This window comes from Grampus griseus (genome assembly GCF_964374135.1).
Source record: "Grampus griseus genome assembly, chromosome: 5".
Classification (NCBI taxonomy): Eukaryota; Metazoa; Chordata; class Mammalia; order Artiodactyla; family Delphinidae; genus Grampus; species Grampus griseus.
In genome coordinates, this window is record NC_138998.1 from 122107955 (window position 1) to 122128712 (window position 20758).

Sequence of the window (20758 nt, forward strand, 5' to 3'; positions counted from 1 at the left end):
GAGTAGAATTTAAATATTCTCAACAACAAAATAGATAAATATGTGAGGCGATGGATGTGTTAATTATTGGCGAATCCTTTAATAATTAAAATAGATTTAAGGATAAGAATAAAGCAATCCAATTTCTAGGAAAACAGAAATTAGCAAATGGAAATTTTGTGAAGAAACTCAAATATAGAGTATTCTAGCTAAGTTTAACTGTCAAATACACTCTTATAAATGTATGATTGTTATCCCAAATTCTCCCCAAATTCTTTTAATCAGAAAAGCTTTTCTACACAGTTGATCCTTGAACACTGCAGAGGTTAGGAGCAGTAGCATGAGAGCAGAAAAATCATTTCCTATACATCAATAATATAATTCAAGTGATGGTACCATATATTTTTGTCAATGAAGATAATGACACAACCAGTTGGGAGACATAAACATCTTGGAATGCTTTCCAAATCGTGACAGAGATTAAGCCAAGAGTTGTCAGATTCATCAATTCCTGCCCACTCTGCAACTATGACCTGGAAAAGAAGAATCTGGATCACATGTTTCAGGTTCTTAGATGCCTAGGACAGCAGATAAATGCCTTGAGACTAGTGGGTATATTTTATCTTCAGTTCTAGTTTAAATTTCTTCCTCTTGAAGAGGTAAGAGATCATGAGAGAGAAAACAAGTTAATTAAATAGATGAAGAAGAACGTGACATACATTTCTGGACCAAATTCCTTAACAATTTTTTTTAAATCTCCTTTCTATGAAATCTTGGGAGAATGTGTTTCAGAGTGAAGGCTTACTGGAGAGAGGGAAAAGATAATGAAGAGGAGGAATGGGTTTGGCAAAAGGAGAATGTCTGCACCGGGAATGAGGTTAGGTCAGACAACATGTAAGAGATTCTTCCTTTAAGAGTCATAAAATCTTTTTCTCTCAATTTCACATTTTCAGAATTCAAGTGCAGAAGGGTAAGCAGAAGGAGGGCCTCTGTTCACGTAGTCCCCTGTGGACAGGAGAGCTAGGCCCTGTGCACTGCTTGTAAGGGCATAGGTCTATGCTCCAGCAATCCCTTCCCCACTATGGCTCTACCTTCTTAAAATACAAAGGTGTGGATGACCTTGTCATTGGGTGTCAACTACTGTGAACTTGGCTGCCCAATTGTCTGAAGTTGAAATTTATCTGTTTAGACTGTTGGAAATACCTGGAGATCTTAGTGAGAGCTGAGATCAATTGCAGCCCTGATGTTGGTCATTGTATACCTATGTTAGATGCAAGTTTACCCTTGATTGTGTACCTCTTAAAATTATACATGCACACATATGTGTGCATTTATGGAGATAATATATTTAAATAGTTGATAATATATATTTAAATACCATTTCTAAAATCTAAGCATGTGTCAAAGAAAAACCAAACCTGGACAGTAGTTAAAGCAGTAAGAGCAAATTTTATTCAAGACTACTGTAATAGAGGACCAAGAGATCTCAGAATAGAACTGGGCTCACTTCTGAATATAGCATGAGCAAGTTGAGATTTATAGCCATAGAACAGGGTCGGGGGGCCAGTGGATGAAAAATTACTAAGAGGAAACCTCGGGAGTGTGGGGAATTCTGGCTACACCAACCTGACAGGATTATTTGAAGATAGGCCAGGGTGATAAGGCATTGTCTGAAGGACGACAGAGGATGAGGGACAAAATTAGATATCCAGGGTGATCAGATATCAAGGGTGCAGGTTCTAATTAAACTGACTTAGCAGGGGTCTTGCTAAAAGTGACTTTATAAGACAGTGCATAAATGGACCTAGGAGAAGGTTCAGAAGCCTGACTAAAGTTTGGTCAAAGAAGCTTTGTCACATGTTAAAATGAAGCATTTCATAATATCTATAAATTAGTTATGAAACAATTTTGTCTAAAATTGCAAGTGTGACTGTTCTATTTTCAAAACAATTTGAAGAAAATAGCAACCTAAATATACAATACACATTTAATTATATATTAGCATTGTTACATTTAAAGAAAAATATTAAACTAAGAATTGCAGCAATACTGAAAAATACAAGTGTGGTTTTATATTTAGAGCTCCATGATTAGGGATTTAATCATGCATGGAATTCACAGGAATTAAATTTTTGTTACAAAGTAATAAGTCCTTTGGACGTCCAATTCCCTGTCCCATAGCATCCTTCTATTTGCCAAATTGTAGCTGAGAAATATTACTTTAGTCCTCCCATGATGGACATTTTAGACAATACTCTTTGGAAGAAAAACATAGAAAAACAACACAAACCAACTTAGTAACAGGATACTTTACTGAAATGTTAGAGGTGTAGCCAAAGGAAATAAAGGATTTAAATACCAAGTCATGTGATGTGAAGGAAAATAGCTGGACATCAAAGAAGTATTGGTTTCAGTGGTCTTGCTTTCCATCTCTCATCTCTTTTGTATATATCTGACTTCCTTTCCTGCTGCATATTTGCATCCTCAATATCTTGGGGAACATAACAGGTGCCAAATTAAATCATTTAATTTCTACAACCACAGAAGGATTTGGTGATATTTTTATTCACAATAAAATAACCCAATGGGGGAAAAAATCTGTTGGCTTGTTTAATTTAAAACCCACCTAAGACGTCTAAATTGTGGTAAGCCCTGTAAGCAAATGCTAGCAAAGATTAGGTCCATTTGTGTAGTTAGGAAATTGGTACATCCTATTTACCCCACCTGGTTGGAGCAAAGTGAAGGGCAGTTCTGAGAAGAGAAGCACTCTAGTCAAAGGGCAACCTGAATATCCTCCATAATGGCTCACGAATAGTGTTTGAGCCAACTCATTCCATTTTTGAACAGTTACAAACTTTATAAGAATAAAGTGCATTTAATTTTAAGGAAACCCTACCAATTAGTCTTTGTTCTGAATTTGGAGCTATGCCAGGCAATTTTCCATTACAAGTATTACAGATTCAAGCCTGTGAAGATGTATTCTACATTATGCATCTTATTTTTTCCTCACTATATTCACACCCCAATATCCTGCATATTTTCCTCCTAACTGCACTTTGTCTTAATATTTTATCCATTAAAATCGACAAAATTAGAACTGAATGAAATCCTCTAGCTATGGAATGTAAATATGAATTAGAATGGAAGATTGAATCTAATACTTCTGAAATGACACCATTTCTTCTTGCAGCATGAATTTACAATTATCTTTGTAGTCATATCAACTTCCATTCTTAAAGTTGTGTTAAACTAGCACATATCTTCAGGTTAAAATATATTCTTTAAATTTCTTATGTGAAATACTATCAAACCAAGTCTACATGTTTTTCCCCAAATGAAGAATTTTGCATCTATTCATTTTAATTGTCTGAATCCATTACTCAAATCTTTGAGATTTTTACACATTTAGTTTTTAATTTTATCCTTTCATCATTTAGATCTTTTCCCCTTACCTTTTATTTTCAAATATATGAATAAAAAGTCCGTGAATGCACATCTGAGAGTGTGGCTAAGATCTGTACTTCAAGTTTACATTCTGCTATATAATATTTAAATGTTGCCAGCTATATTACAATAAACCAAATACAACTTTAAATTGATCATATCCACTATAGCACATTAATTATTTTGAAGTATCCTGTAAAATTAAGATAAATTTGTATGTATGTATACATAATTTTAGATGTATACATAATTTTAGATGTATACATACATCTACATAATTTTTACAAGTGTAACCATTTTACAATAGTATGTGGTAAAACTACATGTATATTTTAGTCAATCTTTGCTGGATCTTAGTAATCCCCTCTAAGTATATATTTCATCATAGACAGTTAAATATCCATCATGTTGAGCTATAATTTATGGAATTTGCTGTATTCTTCCCTCTGTGGAATATTTTCCTCTCTATATTTTAGCTAGTTAAGCAATACTCCACAATTAATACACTACAAAGAGGCACTCTGCAAGCACACGTGCAAGGCATTTGATATGCTAGAAGTGGAGTTAATTTTAATTTGGAAACATCACTTAAAATAGTGAAGTGATCCTTCACTGAATTATTTCTTGAATATTTCTTGAAATCTTAGTTATGATTTTTGTGTCATTCTCTTCAGATTTCAAATACTTTCCCTTTGTAGGGTAACTGGCATTACTAGTAGTATTTCTCTTGTGGATACAGCATATTATTCTCAAATATTATTTATACTAACAAATAATTCTGTCGAAGGCACTGGCTATCTTTATTTCAGAAATTCATTAATCCTAAAATATTTTATTGTACATAGTGTATTTTCTTGTCATTCTTGTTTGAGTTTTTTTTTAGAAATACACTATCATTTATGGACTCATATCAAATAATTTGTACACATTCAATAACTCCTCTTTTAAACTTCTGGGTTCATTAGCCACTTTCTTTTGCCATGATGAACTTTAGAGTTTCTGAATCTTTTAAAGAATTAGGGAATCCCAAATGTAATCCTTAGTTGGTCAGATTTTTGTGACAAAGAATCAGGTATCATATTTCTACTATCACTTTTGCTCCAAATTTGGTTCTATATTACATTTTCAGCACATAGTTTTTGGATGGTTAAAGAGGAAAAAAAAGGGAGATCAACAAAACATAATTGCTGCAAATGTACATGTTGCACGCATAGACTATTGCATCAAATAAGATGACAAATAAGGTAAAATATGTATTCATATTTTTTAAGAAAAAATAACGTTATTAGCATCTCTGGGGAAAACTTCAGAAGTTTCCTGGCTGTTCAAAAACTGTCAAGAAACCTTTAAAACATTGAAAAGGAAACACAGTAATATGAATTACTTCCCCCTTTATACTGTTTTTTCTTATCTTCCAAGACATTTTCTCAGTATTTTTCAAGTTCTTTTGGTCACTAATGAAGTTCAGACATTGCTGTAGTACATTTTTACTTGCTAAATTGATTCAGTTTTTAGGCCATCTTTAGAATTCAAATAAAATTTGCTATTCTGCTGAGTCTGGGTAAATGTTATTCTTTATCAGTAAAATGCATTTATAAATCATGTAAAATAAATTACCTGCACTTTATATAATTGCTAAAAGCCCCATTATTAGTGATTTTTTATGCTCATTTTAGATTCCTTATCTTAAGAAGGGCTTCTTGTTATATTTTTAAATATTCTAGGTTGGTATATATTTAAAAGTTTTATGGAGCCAAATATGTACCATTTAAGTAAAATTTACTGACTCTTAAGAAATGGCTCTATTTGAGGTAGGAAAATAATGCATCTCTATCATGTATGTCTTGTCATACAAGGCCATTGTCATTTACACATTCTGTACACTAAAAACTTGTAATAAATTTAGTATAGGAAGGCACACAGGCTTTTCAGTCTGACAGATGTGTGTTCAAATCTTTTCTCCGTCATTTATTAGCTTTGGTATAGTTATCAATTTACTTAATTGTAAGATGAAATTGTATCTTGCTCACTGAATTATGAGAATTGAATGAGATATGTATTAAAAGCTCGGTATTTAGTATGTTTTCAATGTCATTTTTTAAATATTTCCAAATAAACATGGACAAACTTTTCCCTCTCTCTCTCACAGAAGTGAAAATGCATTTTTCTTTCTGTATCAGTTTTCTAGGGCTGCCATAACAAAGTATTACAAACTGGGTAGCTTAAAACAACTGAAATTTATTTTCTCAAAGTTCTGGAGGCTAGAAGTCTGAAATCAAGGTATTGACAGGGTCATGCTCTCTCCAAAACCTCTAGGGGAGAATCTGTTTTCTCTTGGCTTCTGTGTCACTGGCAATCCTTGGCTTTCTTCGGCTTACAGCTATGTAACCCCAATTTTTGTCTAGATCTTCACATGGATATTTTCCCTCTGTGTCTCTGTTTACACGTCTTCCCTTCTTATAAGGTCAACAGTCATATTGGATTAAGGCCTGTACTAATGACTTCATCTTAACTTGATTACATTTGCAAAGACTACATTTTTAAATAAGGTCACATTCACAGGTACCATGGATTAGGACAAGATATGTTTGGGGGGCACAATTCAATCTGTAACACTTTCTATTTCAAGAAATGTAATACCATCCCAGTCAATACTGTAATCTTTTCTTCCCTCAATTTATGTATCCTCTGACCTTTGATTTAAAAATCTAGAAAGACTCCAAATAATTATAGAAATGCTACACTTACCATTGCATTATCATGTAGAAAGTTTTTCTGTTTTATTCATTTTTGAAGTACACAATGTAATTACTATAGACAGAAAGAATCTTAAAAACATGATCTCCATGTAATTAGTTTATTAAGCTTCAAATTATATGAGATATTAAATATTATAGAAACAAACTCTGGCCCTTTCCATCAGTTGTTGATGGGAAAAATAACAAAATATTCTTCCTGCTTTTATATATTGTGTCCTTTGAAGCAATAAGTGAAGTGAACCATTAAAAAAGTAAGTCATGCCATTGAATTGAAAAATGGACTCTGAATTGAAAAATGGACCTGGGAAATGGAAAAATTGGGAAAACTAATGCCTTAGGAGAAAGCAGGTTTTGTAATGTCTGCATTCATGTCTCCTTGTGTCTTTGATGGATGATGAAAAATGCTAAATTCTAAACAAAACTGCTGCAGTGACTGCAATACTATTACTTTTTGTTTTGTATACCAAGAGAAGTTTTAACACCCCACCCCAGATGCCTACTAAATGGAAAGTGACAGGAGAAAATTTGTCCTATCAAATTTACCACTTTATAGTTCATTTTCTGATGACAAATTAGACATCTATGTCACAGGTCTTCAATGTACTTGACAAAATAAAAGGGGAAAAATTTGCTCTTGGATTACTCATAAGTCGATTGTTTCCCAAGTTTCCAAACAAAAAATTAATGAATTACTGTAAAGTTATTTAATACACTTATCAGTTTTGGCTATTAGGTTTGTGTCATGTTAATAATAGAAACTGCTGTAAGATTCACAGAGGAAAAGGTATCTTTCTGAAGGTTATTAATAAAGCAAAGGAGTCCTCTTGAAATGTGTTGGCTGGAAAATGTAGACTCACAGCCATACTTAATTTGAAAGGCAGATAGTGCTAGAATATATATTCATGACCCAAAGTATCATGCAACTTACTTAGCCATGAAATCAATAAAAGAATTAGAAGGGGATTTAGAAGTTACAAATAGGGCAGAAGCAGGTGAGAATATTAAGGAGGGTAAATAGGGCAGACCTGGCTGAAGATAAAATCTGAGCAAAGGTTAGGCAGTTGGCCAAACAGAGATCCAAGGCAAGATCTTCCTGGGCAGAATAACCAGCTAGAGTAAATGTCCTGGAGCAGGAGTGCCTGGTCCACATGAAGGAGAGCAGAGACCACAGTAGGAAAAGTAAAGAGGAGCAAAGTACAGGAGAGTAAAAAAAAATAACAGACACAAGGTAACACAGAGCCTCATGGACCTTTGGCTATTACTTTTCAAAACCACTGCCTTGTGTTGTATGGGGAAGGCCAGCAGCATAATCTTTTTCCTTACTTAAAGTAGATAATTCTGGTTACTATGAGGGGAATAGATTATAGGAAGCAAGGGTGTGTGGGGGAGCACAGAAAATGCTGAATGCAACTTAAATCATCCTTGAAAGTAATGATGGTTGATTGCACTACCAGAGTAGGTGATGAGAGCAGTAAATTTCTGATTATATTTTGAAGACAGGATTGGATGATTTTATGATAGATTAGATGTAGAATGAGAGGGAGAAAACTGTGTGGTGTGGGAGGGAGAAAGGGAAAGGAAAAGGGAAGGTCAGTGACAATTTTATTCTAGAGTTTGAACCTTATCAACTGGAAAGATGAAATTATCAATGGAGAGGGATAGGTGTGCATGAGTACATGTATGTGATTTGGGAGAGGGACTATCTGGAGGTCAGTTTGGGGTCAATAGAGTTGGAGAAATCTATTTGTCATCCATTTAGCAGCACTAAATCTATTTGTCATCCATTTAGCAGCACTAAATCAGATTGTTGTATCTTGCACTCATCTTCTCTCCCAACATCCTGACCATAGGAGACTGAGACAGGAAAGCAGAGGTATAGAAGTGTAAGGTGGGACAAGATTAGAAGGCAGAATCAATCTTCCCTTTCCTACTGCAGGTTGCAAGTAAGTCATTAGTCCAATTCAATGTTGACGAGAGATATAATGCTTAAATTGGATAAGAGATGAAAGGTTTGAATGGAAGTGGACTAAGCAGAGGAATCAAAATGGCAGAGTAGGAGGATATGGAACTCAACTCCCTGCACGATACATCAAAAATACATCATACATATAAAGATGAACAAATCAAAAATAGACAATTCAATTGCTGAGCTAAAAGGCAATCTAGAAGCAATGAATAGCTGACTAAATGACACAGAAGAATGAATAAGTTATCTGGAAGACAGAATACTGGAAATCACCCAATGAGAACAGCAGACAGAAAGACAAATGAAATATATAATGAAAAACTTATGAGATCTATGGGATAATACAAAATGTGCGAACCTATGCATAATAGAGGTTCCAGAATGAGACTAGAGAAGGAGATCAAAAATGTATTTGAAGAAATTATGGCTGAAAAGTTCCCAAACCTAAAGAAGGAAACAGATATACAGGTACAGGAAGCACAGAGGGTCTCAAAAAAGATGAACACAAATGGACCCAAAGTAAAATATAAAGAGAGGATTCTAAAGACAATAAGAGAAAAAGAGTTACAAGGGAAACCCCCATAAGGCTATCAGCTGATTTCTCTATAGAAACCCTGCAGGCAGAAAATAGTAGCATGCTATATTCTAAGTCCTGAAAGGAAAAAAAACCCTGCAACCTAGGATACTCTACTCACCAAAATTATCATTTAGCATAGAAGGAGAGATAAAGAATATCTCAGACAAGCAAAAACTAAACCTACCCTAGAAGAAATATTGAAGAGTCTTCTCTATATACAAAAGCAGCAAGAACCTATAGGAAAAGGAAAATCACAATAGGTAAGGCAAATATATAAAAGGATTGAAGATCATTTATATAAGCCAGTACATACATTAAAATTTTTAAAAATGTAAAAGTGATAACTACAAACAGTAAAAAAATAAGCACAAATATGTAAAATAGAACAAAAAGGTCACAAAATGTAGGTGAGTATAAAAATATAGATATTATAGAATGTGTTTGAACTTGAATAACTATCAGTTTAAAGTAAGTAGATATAGTTATGGGTCAACATGCATGAACTCCATGATAATCACAAATCAAAAACATGCAATACATTCACAAAAACTAGAAAGAACAGAAATCAAGCATAATACAACATAAAATCAAACCACAAAGGGAAAAACAAACCACAAAGGGGAAATACAAAAAAGAAGAAATGAACTATGAAAACTGGAAAACAAGGATTAAAATGGTAATAAGGACATATCTATCAATAATTTTACTTTAAATGGAAACAAACTAAATGCCCAGATCAAAAGACAGAATGGTTGATTGTATAATAAAACAAGAACCTGCAATATGATGCCTACAAAAGACTCACTTCAGGGTGAAAGACACACACATTCAAAGTGAGGGGATGGAAAAAGGTATTTCACTAAATGGAAATCACAAGAAAGCAAGGGTAGCAATACTCATATCTGACAAAATAGACTTTAAAACTAAGGTCATAAAGAAAGACAAAGAAGGGCATTATATAACAAAGAGCTCAATATAAGAAGAGGATATTACAGTCATTGACATATGCACCCAATATAGAAGCACATAAATATAGAAGGCAACTACTGACAAAGAGAGAAATTGACAATGATACAATAATAGAAGATTTTAACACCACACTGACATCAAAGGGGAGATCATCAAGACAGAAAATAAATAAGGCAATGAAGGTCCTGAATGACACAACAGATCAGTTGGAATTAACTGATATCTCCAGGACACTACATCCAAAACAAGTGCACAATGCACATTCTTTTCCAGTGCATATGGAATGTTATCTAGGATAGACTACATACTAAGTCACAAAACAAGCCTCAACAAATTTAAGAAGACAGAAATTTTATCCAGCCTCTTTTCTGACCACAACAGTATGAAATTAGAAATCAACTACAGAAAGAAAAACTGTAAAAGATTGAAAACATGAAAACTAAACAACATTCTACTAAAAAGTTAATAGGTCAGGCTTCCCTGGTGGCACAGTGGTTGAGAGTCTGCCTGCCGATGCAGGGGACACGGGTTCGTGCCCCGGTCTGGGAAGATCCCACGTGCCACAGAGCGGCTAGGCCCGTGAGCCACGGTCACTGAGCCTGCGCGTCCGGAGTCTGTGCTCTGCAACAGGAGAGGCCACAGCAGTGAGAGGCCCGCATACCGCAAAAAAACAAAAACAAAAACAAACAAATAAAACAATAGGTCAATGATGAAATCAAAGAAGAAATCAGAAAATACCTTGAAACAATTGAAAATGAAAACAACATTACAAAATCTACGGGATGCAGCAAATCAGTTCTAAGAGGGAAATTCATAGTGATACAGGCCTTCCTCAAAAAACAAAAAATCTAAAATAAACAACCTAACCTAACACCTGAAAGAATTTGAAAAAGAATGAACCCCAAAGTCAACAGAAGAAAATAAAGATCAGAGAGGAAAGAAATAAAATACAGATCAAAAATACAAAATAAAAGATCAATAAAACCAAGAGCTGGTTTTCTGAGAACATAAACAAGATTGAAAAACCTCTATTCAGGCTCATCAAGAAGAAAAGAGGACCCAAATAAAGAAATCAAAGAAGAGAAACAGCAACCAAAACTACAGAAATACAAAAAATCATAATACTATGACCAGTTATATGCCAACAAATAGGACAACCTAGAAGAAAAGGACAAGTTTCTACAAACATATAGCGTGCCAAGACTGAGTCAAAAAGAAACAGGAATTTTGACCAGATTGATGACTAGAAGTGAAATAGAAACTGTAATAAAAGAACTCCCTTCAAATGAAATTTCAGGACAGGACAGTTTCACTGGAGAATTCTACCCAACACATAAAGAATGTATACCTATCCTACTCAAATTATTGCAAAAAACTGAAGAGGAGGGTGTACTTCCAAATCCACTCTATGAGGCCACCATCACCCTGATACCAATATCAGATAAAGACACTACAAAAAAAGAAATTACGGGCCAGTATCTTTGATGAAGATAGATGCCAAATTTCTCAACAAAATATTAGCAAACTGAATCCAACAATACATAAAAAGGACTGCACACCTTGATTAAGTTGGACTTATTTCAGGGTTACAAGATGGTTCAACATATGCAAATCAATGTTACACATCACATTAACAAAATAAAAGACAGAAACCACATGAACATCTCAATAGATGCAGAAATTGCACATGACAAAATAAAATTCAACATCCATGAATGATAAAAACTATCAAAGTGGGTATAGAGGGAACATATCTCAACATAAAAAAAGCCATTTATGACAAACCCATAGCTAACATAATACTCAGTGGTGAAAAGTTGAAAACCTTCCTGCTACATTCTGGAACAAAACAAGGACACCCTCTCTCACCACTTTTATTCAACATAGTACTGGCAGTCCTAGTCACAGGAATCAGACAAAAACAAAGGAAGAAAGGGAAGGAAGAACGGGAAGGAAGAACGGGAAGGAAGAACAGAAAGGAAGAACGGAAAGGAAGAACGGAAAGGAAGAACGGAAAGGAAGAAAGGAAAGGAAGAAAGGAAAAGAAGAAAGAAAGTAAGGAAGAAAGGAAGGAAGAAAGGAGGGAAGAAAGGAAGGAAGAAAGGGAGGAAGAAAGAAAAAAGAAAGGGTATTCAAATTAGAAGGGAAGAAGTATAACTATTTGAAGATTACATGAAACTGTATAGAGAACCCTAAAGTCTCACTACAAAAACTATTAGGATAAATGAATTCAGCAAGGTAGCAGGATACAAGAATAATATACAGAAATCTGTTGCATTTCTATACACTAATAATGAAATGTCAAAAAGAGAAAAAAAAAATCCCATTTAAACTCACATCAAAAAAAGTGAAATACCTAGGAATAAACTTAATCAAGGAGGTGAAAGTCCTATATGCTGCAAACTATAAAACAAATTGAATGATTCATGAAATGGAAAGATATTCTGTGTTCTTGGATTAGAAGAATTAATATTGTTAAAATAACCATATTGCCCAAAGTAATCTACAGATTTAATGTAATCCCTATCAAATTACCAATGGCATTTTTCACAGAACTAGAAAAAATAATCTTAAAATTTCTGTGGAACCACAAGTGACCCAGAATTGCCAAAGCAATCCTGAGAAAAAAAAAAGAACGAAGCTGGAAACATAACCCTCCCAGACATCAGCATATACTACAAATCTACAGTAATCAAAACAGCATGGTACTGGCACAACAACAGATATATGGATTAATGAAACAGAATAGAGAGACCAGAAATAAATCCACAGTTATATGGTCAATTAATCTATGACAAAGGAGGCAAGAATATACAATGGAGAAAAGACATCCTTTTCAAAATATGTGGTGTGGGGAATGCTGTGCAGCTATATATAAATCAGTGAAATTAGAACATTCTCTCACACCGTATACAAAAATAAACTCAAAATGGTTTAAAGACCTAGATATAAGACATGACACCATAAAGCTCCAAGAACCTAGGTAAAACATTCTTTTCATGAATTGTAGCAATATTTTCTTAGATCAGTCTCCCAAGGCAAAATAAATAAAAGTGAAGATAAACAAATGGGTCCTTATCAAATTAAAAGCTTTGCACAGCAAAGGAAACCATCAGCAAAGTAAAAAGACAACCTACAGAATGGGAGAGAATATATTTGCAAACGCTGCAAACAACAAGGGGTAAAATATCCAAAATATACAAGCAGCTCATACAACTCAATGTCAAAAAAAAAAAAAATCCAATCAACAAATGGGCAGAAGACTTGCATAGACATTTCTCCAAAAATGATATACTGATTGCTAACAGGCACATGAAAATTTCCCCAACATCGCTAATTATTAGAGAAATGCAAGTCAGAATGAGGTATTACTTCACACCAGTCAGAAAGGCTATCATCAGAAGGTCTGAATATTAAATGCTGAAGAGCGTGTAGAGGAAAAGGAAACTTCACACACTGTTGGTGGGACTGTAAATTGGTACAGCCATGATGGCAAATGGTAAGGAGTTTCCTTCAAAAACTAAAAATAGAGCTACCATATGATCCAGCAATCCCACTTTTGGATATATCCAGAAAAAATGAAAAATCTAATTTGAAAAGATACATGCACCCCAATGTTCATAGCAGCACTATTTGTAATAGCCAAGATATGGAAGCAACCTAAGTATCCATTGACAGATAAATGGATAAAGAAGAGGTATGTATATGTGTGTATACACACACGCACACTCACACACAAATATACACAATGGAGTATTAGCCATAAAAAAGAATGAAATATTGCCATTTGCAGCAACATGGATGGACCTAGAGAATTTATGCTTAGTGAAATAAGTCAGAGAAAGACAAATACTATATCTCTCATATGTGGAATTTAAAAAATCCAAATGAATCTATATACAAAACAGAAATTGACTGACTGATATAGAAAACAAACTTATGGTTACCAAAGAGGAGAGGGGTGAAGTGAGGGACAATTAAGGAGTATGGGATTAACAGATAGAAACTACTATACATAAAATATATAAGCAACATGGATTTACTGTATAGCACAGGGAATTATACCTAATATCTTGTAATAACCTATAATGGAATATAATTTGCTGAAAAAAACGCAACAAATCACTATGGTATACACCTGAAACTTACATAATACTGTAAATCAACTATACTTCAATAAAAACAAATAAACAAATTCAACTAGATTACATTTTCTCATATCTAAAAGTAACTGGGGCTTTGCTTTAGTATTAACTATGGATATTGGGAGAACAGAGCATGCTGAGAGCAATGCTAAACTAAAAGTATTCTGCAATTTATACACCATCAGTCAAATTGCCACATCACTTAAATATGTCTAAGACATATTCATTATAGTAAAATATGAGACATGCATTCAAGCCTATTTTTGATATCAAAATATATTCTGCCTTCTAGAGTCATGGGAATAGGATTTAACAACTAGACCCATGGGCATCAAGACATAATTCAGATATATTGAAATATGTTTAAGTAGAGATATGTAGTTTATTGTGATAACATAACCTGAACAAAAAATAAAGCTGTAAGTATAGGTAATGGGAATAATTTATGTAGGTGGAATAGCAAAATAGGTTTCTTGAATATAATAAGGAGTAAGAATGCTGTTTTACAGTGATCAGGGGTCTAACTTTTTTTTTTTTTTTAATGAAGGATGATTTTGTTACTCCCTTAACAAGAGATGTTTTAAAATGTGGTTTTGTATGTTTCAAAATTGAGAAATTTTGTCTCTTTACTATCTGATGAGATTTGTACAGAAACATCTAGTAAAGTCCACCTAAAATACTGCATTAAATATGATAAATGAATATATATTTTTAAGCATGTACAAGGCTTATGATAAAGTAACTGATCAGATATTAGAAAAAGCAAAGCAAAGAAAGAAAGCATAATTGCTCAGGGTTTGGGCTACACTGAAGCAGTCCAAGTTAGGAGGTTAAATGAATTTTGCAAAGAGAAAAACACCCCTGAAGAAAAAAAAAGGGTTACAACATCAATGCAGGCTAAAAGGCAAAAACAAACCAGCAAACAAACGTCATCAACACAACATTTTTTGCCTTGAGTAGAAAGAAAAAGTAAGGCTCTCCTCAGAAATCCTATTTTCAATTCCTATCCTTGATTTGAGGTTGCACTTAGACTGAAACCTTAAAATTCACAGGCCTGTGGGGAATCAAAAGATGATTTTGCATATGAAAATCCATCGTTGGCTGTGCCACAAGACCCCTGGCAGAATCACGTGCAAATCCTCAAAAGAAATTAATTTTAGAAAGTATCCTCAAATAAAAGTTATATGTAAATATTCCAAGAATTATAAACTCCTAACTACATATCACTGAAAAACATTGAGAAAGCAAGCCACTATAGATTAAATAAAAGCTTGCAGAATCAGATATGAATTTAAATTTGTTTAATAAAAATAAGGAATTTAAATATGAGGAAGAAATAACAGGTGAATAAAATATACCCAGGATATTCAGAAAGAAAATGACCTTTTAGAATTAGATAGATACACATACACACACTATGGAATGCAGTTCAATTTGTGCTCTATTTCTGGTTATAATATAGAAGGATGTTAAGAACCTCCATTTTTACTAAAAAAATAAAACAAGAAATCACTAGATAAATCAAAACATTATTTGCTGTAGACTGTTTTCATCCTCCCAAAGTTCATATGTTGAAACTTAATCCCCAATGTAATGGTATTTGGAGGTAAGGGCTTTAGAAGTGGTTAGGTCATGATTGTGGAGTCCTTATAAAAGGGGCCCCAGAGAGCCCCAGACTCCTTCCACCTTGGGAGGACACAGTGAGAAGAAGCCTGTCCCTGAATTAGGGAACAGGTGACCAGACACCAACTCTGTCCGCACCTTGATCTTAGAATTTGCAGGCTCCAGAACTGTGGGAAACCAATCTCTATTGTTTATAAGCCACCTGGGCTACTTTGATTATCCAGTCCTTCATTCACAACTGTAAATAGGGTCTACTGTGGCAGAGGGCAGGGAGGTTGAGTAACATCTCTTTTAGTATCTAGAACATTTTTCTAAGAAGCTACACCCAAGGGTCTCATCCTCATCTGAACTTTAAGTCAGCATCAATGTTACAATAAGATGAAACTTTGGGGATCTTGGGAAAACATGAGTTTGCATGTCATTACAATGTACAAAGGTTGTAGAAGGCAAATTATTGGGGACTTAAAATAACAATATGTGCTAGTCCATCCATAGAGAAATAGAGTTTCTTTCCCTTTTACTTGAGTCTTGCCTGAACTTGTGATGAGTTTGTCCAGCAGTGTGCCAGCAATACTCTGCCAGTTCTGGACCCGGGTTTTAAGAGTCCTGGCAGTTTGTTTTTTCACCTTGGACATGTGATTTATCTGTGAAGAGAGTTGCCTTTCCTGGGGGGGAGAGGACAAAAAAGGAGAGGGTGACTTGGGAAGTCCCCAGGTTTTCCCGTTGAGGCAGCAAATAGACCAGTATGTGTACTTGGATTTCAAGTCGCAGTCATGCTTCCAGATGACTAACCACATGGTGACTCAAGACACGACCAGCAAAATATCCTTACCTGAACCCAGCCTATAGTGCAGAATCATGAGCAAATATGGTTGGCTTTTTTAAGCTACTCAATTTTGGGGTACATTTTTACATGTCTTTTAAATTTTCTTTTGACAATTTAAACACTGCCTCTGCAGAGATATAAAAGGCTCTAGGCCCTGGACCATTAATTTTGAATCATAAAAACTTTGGGGTGGCCTGACCATTTCTCATACCTCTAAAGTTTCTACCTTGTCTTTCTTAAGTTTTGAAACTCTGATTCTCTAAAGTCATGAATTTATTTCAGAGTTTTTTTTTCATTAGTTTAACAAGAGGTACAATAATTACTAACATGATAAGGTAACTTGTGTGTCTGCTACTTGATCAGGTGGATTTTATTCTAGCATCTTAGTAAATCAGAACAAAAAACACACATTAGTGCTTCAGGAGAACTCCCCATGGCCGATGCCTCAATGTTTATCAAAACAGTGTTTTATTCTTTCAAATAGTTGATTTTTTTTCTTTTTACTTTTTTTCTCTTAATTTATATAGTATATATACATATGAATAAATACAAACATTGTGTGTGTGTATACACACACACACACATATACATAAATTTAGATCCACAAATCTCTTTAAAGCATATACCTAACATCTTTTAAGAGCTCTCAGGCCAGGGTAAGAGTAGCACTGTTACTGGGATTGTGACTAGGATTTTAGTCTTTCTCTTGTCAAGTTCCTGGCATTGGAGAATGTATACCTGCATAAGTTAAGGGAGATCTGTGTGCAGACTATATTTTCTGTCTTGCAATTTTTAGTTTCACTTCAGATTTAAGGGGTATTTTTATTATAGTTTTGAGGTATTTTGAGTTTCATGGAGAAATATGATATGGTATGATATTACCCCTGGCCAAGGAGTTTCCTTAATAGAGCCAATACGGATGGGCACCTGTTGAGAGTGATTATGTAGTGAAGGAAGCTCATCTGATGATAAAGTGAGTGATTTGCTAGGGCCTAACCCACAGTTTTAATATCAGCACACATAGCAATGCTTCCCATCAGACATTTCTTGTAAGTTCAGAAGAACTGGAGAGTAGAGAGGAATTCAGATTATTTCATAAAGCTCAACTCAAGTTTGCACTAGCAGAGGCTGGGCTATGATGACACTTTCAGGCTAATTGTGAATTTATCTATCCCTTTCTGCATGTCGGTCTTTACTCACGTGCAAGAGGAAAACATACTGAGAGCATCAGCCATATAAACAACCTAAATCCTGCAGAATATTAAGTCTTTCTATGATTTTATTCTCAAGAGATGGAATTTCTTCTGAGGAGAGCTGGCACAGCTGGCCCCTGGGACCCTATTAGAAGACTTAGGAGGCTATTGCAGTCCACTATTGCAGTTCACAAACAACTTTACAAGTTCCCCAGGGAGGCATTGTAACTCTACTCTCAACCATAACACACTCAAACTGAATTATTCTGAAGTCTCAAGAACCCCTAAGCAGACCATGTCATTTGTTTTTTTCTCCCTAAGTCATGCAAGATAAAGTACTCATTCACTATCTGAAATGAGACCAATTTCTCTCCTAATTTCCTGATTAGCTTCAGTCTATATGGAGAAAACGGTAATTGAATTTTTCGTCCTATTAACTTTTCCTGTATACTGTACCACTCTGTTATGTTGTAGTGGGAAAAGTCAATTTAAAATGAATTCAGGCTAGCAAAAATCATGCTTAAAATGTTTTCTTATTTTTCTGAAATCTATAATTAGCAGTCCATGCATAATCCCTTTGCTCAGAAATAGGTGGCAAGATACTAAGATACCAAAGCGTGGAAAACACTGATTTGCTTTGCACCTTTACTTTATTACCAGCAGGGGGAGGTAATGGGAATGAAATTGTGTAAAAATGGGAGGGAAATTTCAGAAATTATACGCCTGTATAAAAGTTAGGCTTAAAAATATTCTAAGTTATATGCTTTTAAAAAGGGCATGAAATTTCAAAAAACCTAGATGTATATGATAGAGGATAAGCTTGTATAAAGTAACATTCTTTCTGATAAAAATCATGTATTATTCATGTAATTCTTTATAATAAATATAGTTTGTAAAATTCTAGAGTTTATAGGCAAGATGCTTGCATTATGAACATATAAATACTTTGTAATTTTTTCTTAAATAAACAGTCAGATTTACATTTTCCTCACATCTTTGCTTCAGCATGTTTTTGTAGCTAATAAATCTGTGGATGTTTTTTGTTCAGTGTGTTTGCTTTTAGGTCAGTGTGTCACAAGTAATCATTTACCTTCCATCTATAAATAAGGGCATAATTGCTCAGTATCTGAATAAATAAATAACCTTTAGTCCACGGGTACTGGAAAAGCTGATTTGTGTTAAGCATTCCAGATCAGAGTGGCCATGATCAGAATTTTAGAAGGAGGGGTAAACAGTGTAAGGACAAAATATGATAAAAATATTTCATGGGATTTGAAGTAAATATTGTCTAAATCATTTTGGGTTTTGGATATATATTTACAATTTCAAAAGTGACTATTAATGTAATCATAACTTCTAGTAGAATTAGAAATATTACAAACACCTTTAAAACCAATGACAATCCTATTAATTTGACAAGATACAGATCATTTCATTTAGTTAGCCATAAATGAAAAAGTTAATGGGAAAAAAATAAAGTATAAACCAGTGAATATACACTATAAATGAGGAATTATTTCAATTATATAAATAAAAGGATAATACATTTGACTCTCCCACCCTGATAAAAAATTTTTGTTCAGTACTTGATAGGAAATGCCATATTCAACTGTAAGCATTCCCTATTTTGGACAGAACCATGTTAACTAGAACTTGAGTATATTGGTGATATCTGGAGGATACAGTTCCAAGTTTCAGTTGACATGGTTCTATGCAAAGTAGGACTGCTTTTTTTTATGTTTTATATATAAGTCACTGAATAAAAAAAGACACATGTATTTTAAAACTAAATATTTACATATATATACCTTGAAAATACTTAGGTAACAATTTTAATTAAAATGAAAACAAAGGTAACAATACTAATATCATCTAAAATAGTATTTTGACCAAATGTCTAAAGCATAAGTTTTAGAGCCAGACTGTTTATAGCATTTATTCGGTAAACACTATAGCAGCTAAATAAGCATATACTAAGATAAGCAAGAAAGAATTGACAGATACAGTACCATTTGGTCTTTGTAACATAATTTAAGTAATCAGTAATCAGAAACTGAGTGAAATTATCAATAAGTTTAAATGCTATCAGTCAAAATCTACAGAGACCTACACTTTCACTTAAAAAAAACCTTCAACTGAATTGTCATGTGAAAGACTTGTTATAAGCTTAAAAATCAAGAAAATCAAACCATACAGGAGTTGAATAATCAAGTTACAATATTATGAAAGGGAAAAGAAGTTGATAAAGTTTTAAGCAACAAAAATGCGAATAAATATGAAATAACACAAAATAAGATCAATCCACAATTATGTTAAAGAGGAAGACAATTCTTCAAAACCTCTGCAAGTTCTAAACTTCCTCTCTTCTCAGAACTAAAAATCATGGAGTTAAACACATTGAGTATTTTAAAATCTAAGAAAAATGTAAGGTAGGTGTTGTAAGTAGTTAAAAATAAGTTATAGAATTAACTAAAATAGAGAGGAGGTTGGTATCAAATGGACAAATAAGATTAATTCATTACAAAACTACTATACTTTGTATAACTAATAGTAAATCTAATAACAGATTCTTAAATTTAGAAAACGTCTCTGGAAATATAATTTTCTTCTGATAAGTACAACTTTATGTTATCCTTACATAAATTCGGGGATTAAAGGGATGTTCTAAATTTCTAACAGTTAAAGCTTTTTTAATCCCTGACTTTTACATTGTTCCTATAAAATGTATTAGACTTCTTTTCATTTCTAGTTAGTTCCATGTACCTATAGCTACACACAAAGTTATTTCCTAACCATAGGTCTCCATTTGTTTTTGTTCCTTTGTTCCCCCTGCTATAGACTGAATGTTTGTGCCCCTCTTCACACAATTCAAATGTTGAAACCTAAAAACCTAACCCCCAATGTAATGTAATGGTGTTTGGAGGCCCAAACTTTGAGAAGTGATTAGGTCATGACAATGGAGCCCTCATGAATGAAATCAGTGTCCTTAATGAAAGGGACCCCAGAGAGAGCTCATTCATCACATGAGGACACAGGAAAGACATCTAGCTGTCTATGAACTACGAAGGCAGATCCTTACCACACACTTGATGTGCAGGTGCCTTGACTTGGACTTTCCAGCCTCCAGAACGATGAGAAATGATTTTTTGTTGTTTCTAAGCCACCCAGTCTGTGGTCTTTTGCCGCAGCGCCCAAATGGACTAAAACATCCCCTCCTTCCCCAATATAATGATGGCAATCTTGAAGCATGGAGATGGAATAGGAAGGCAACAATCTT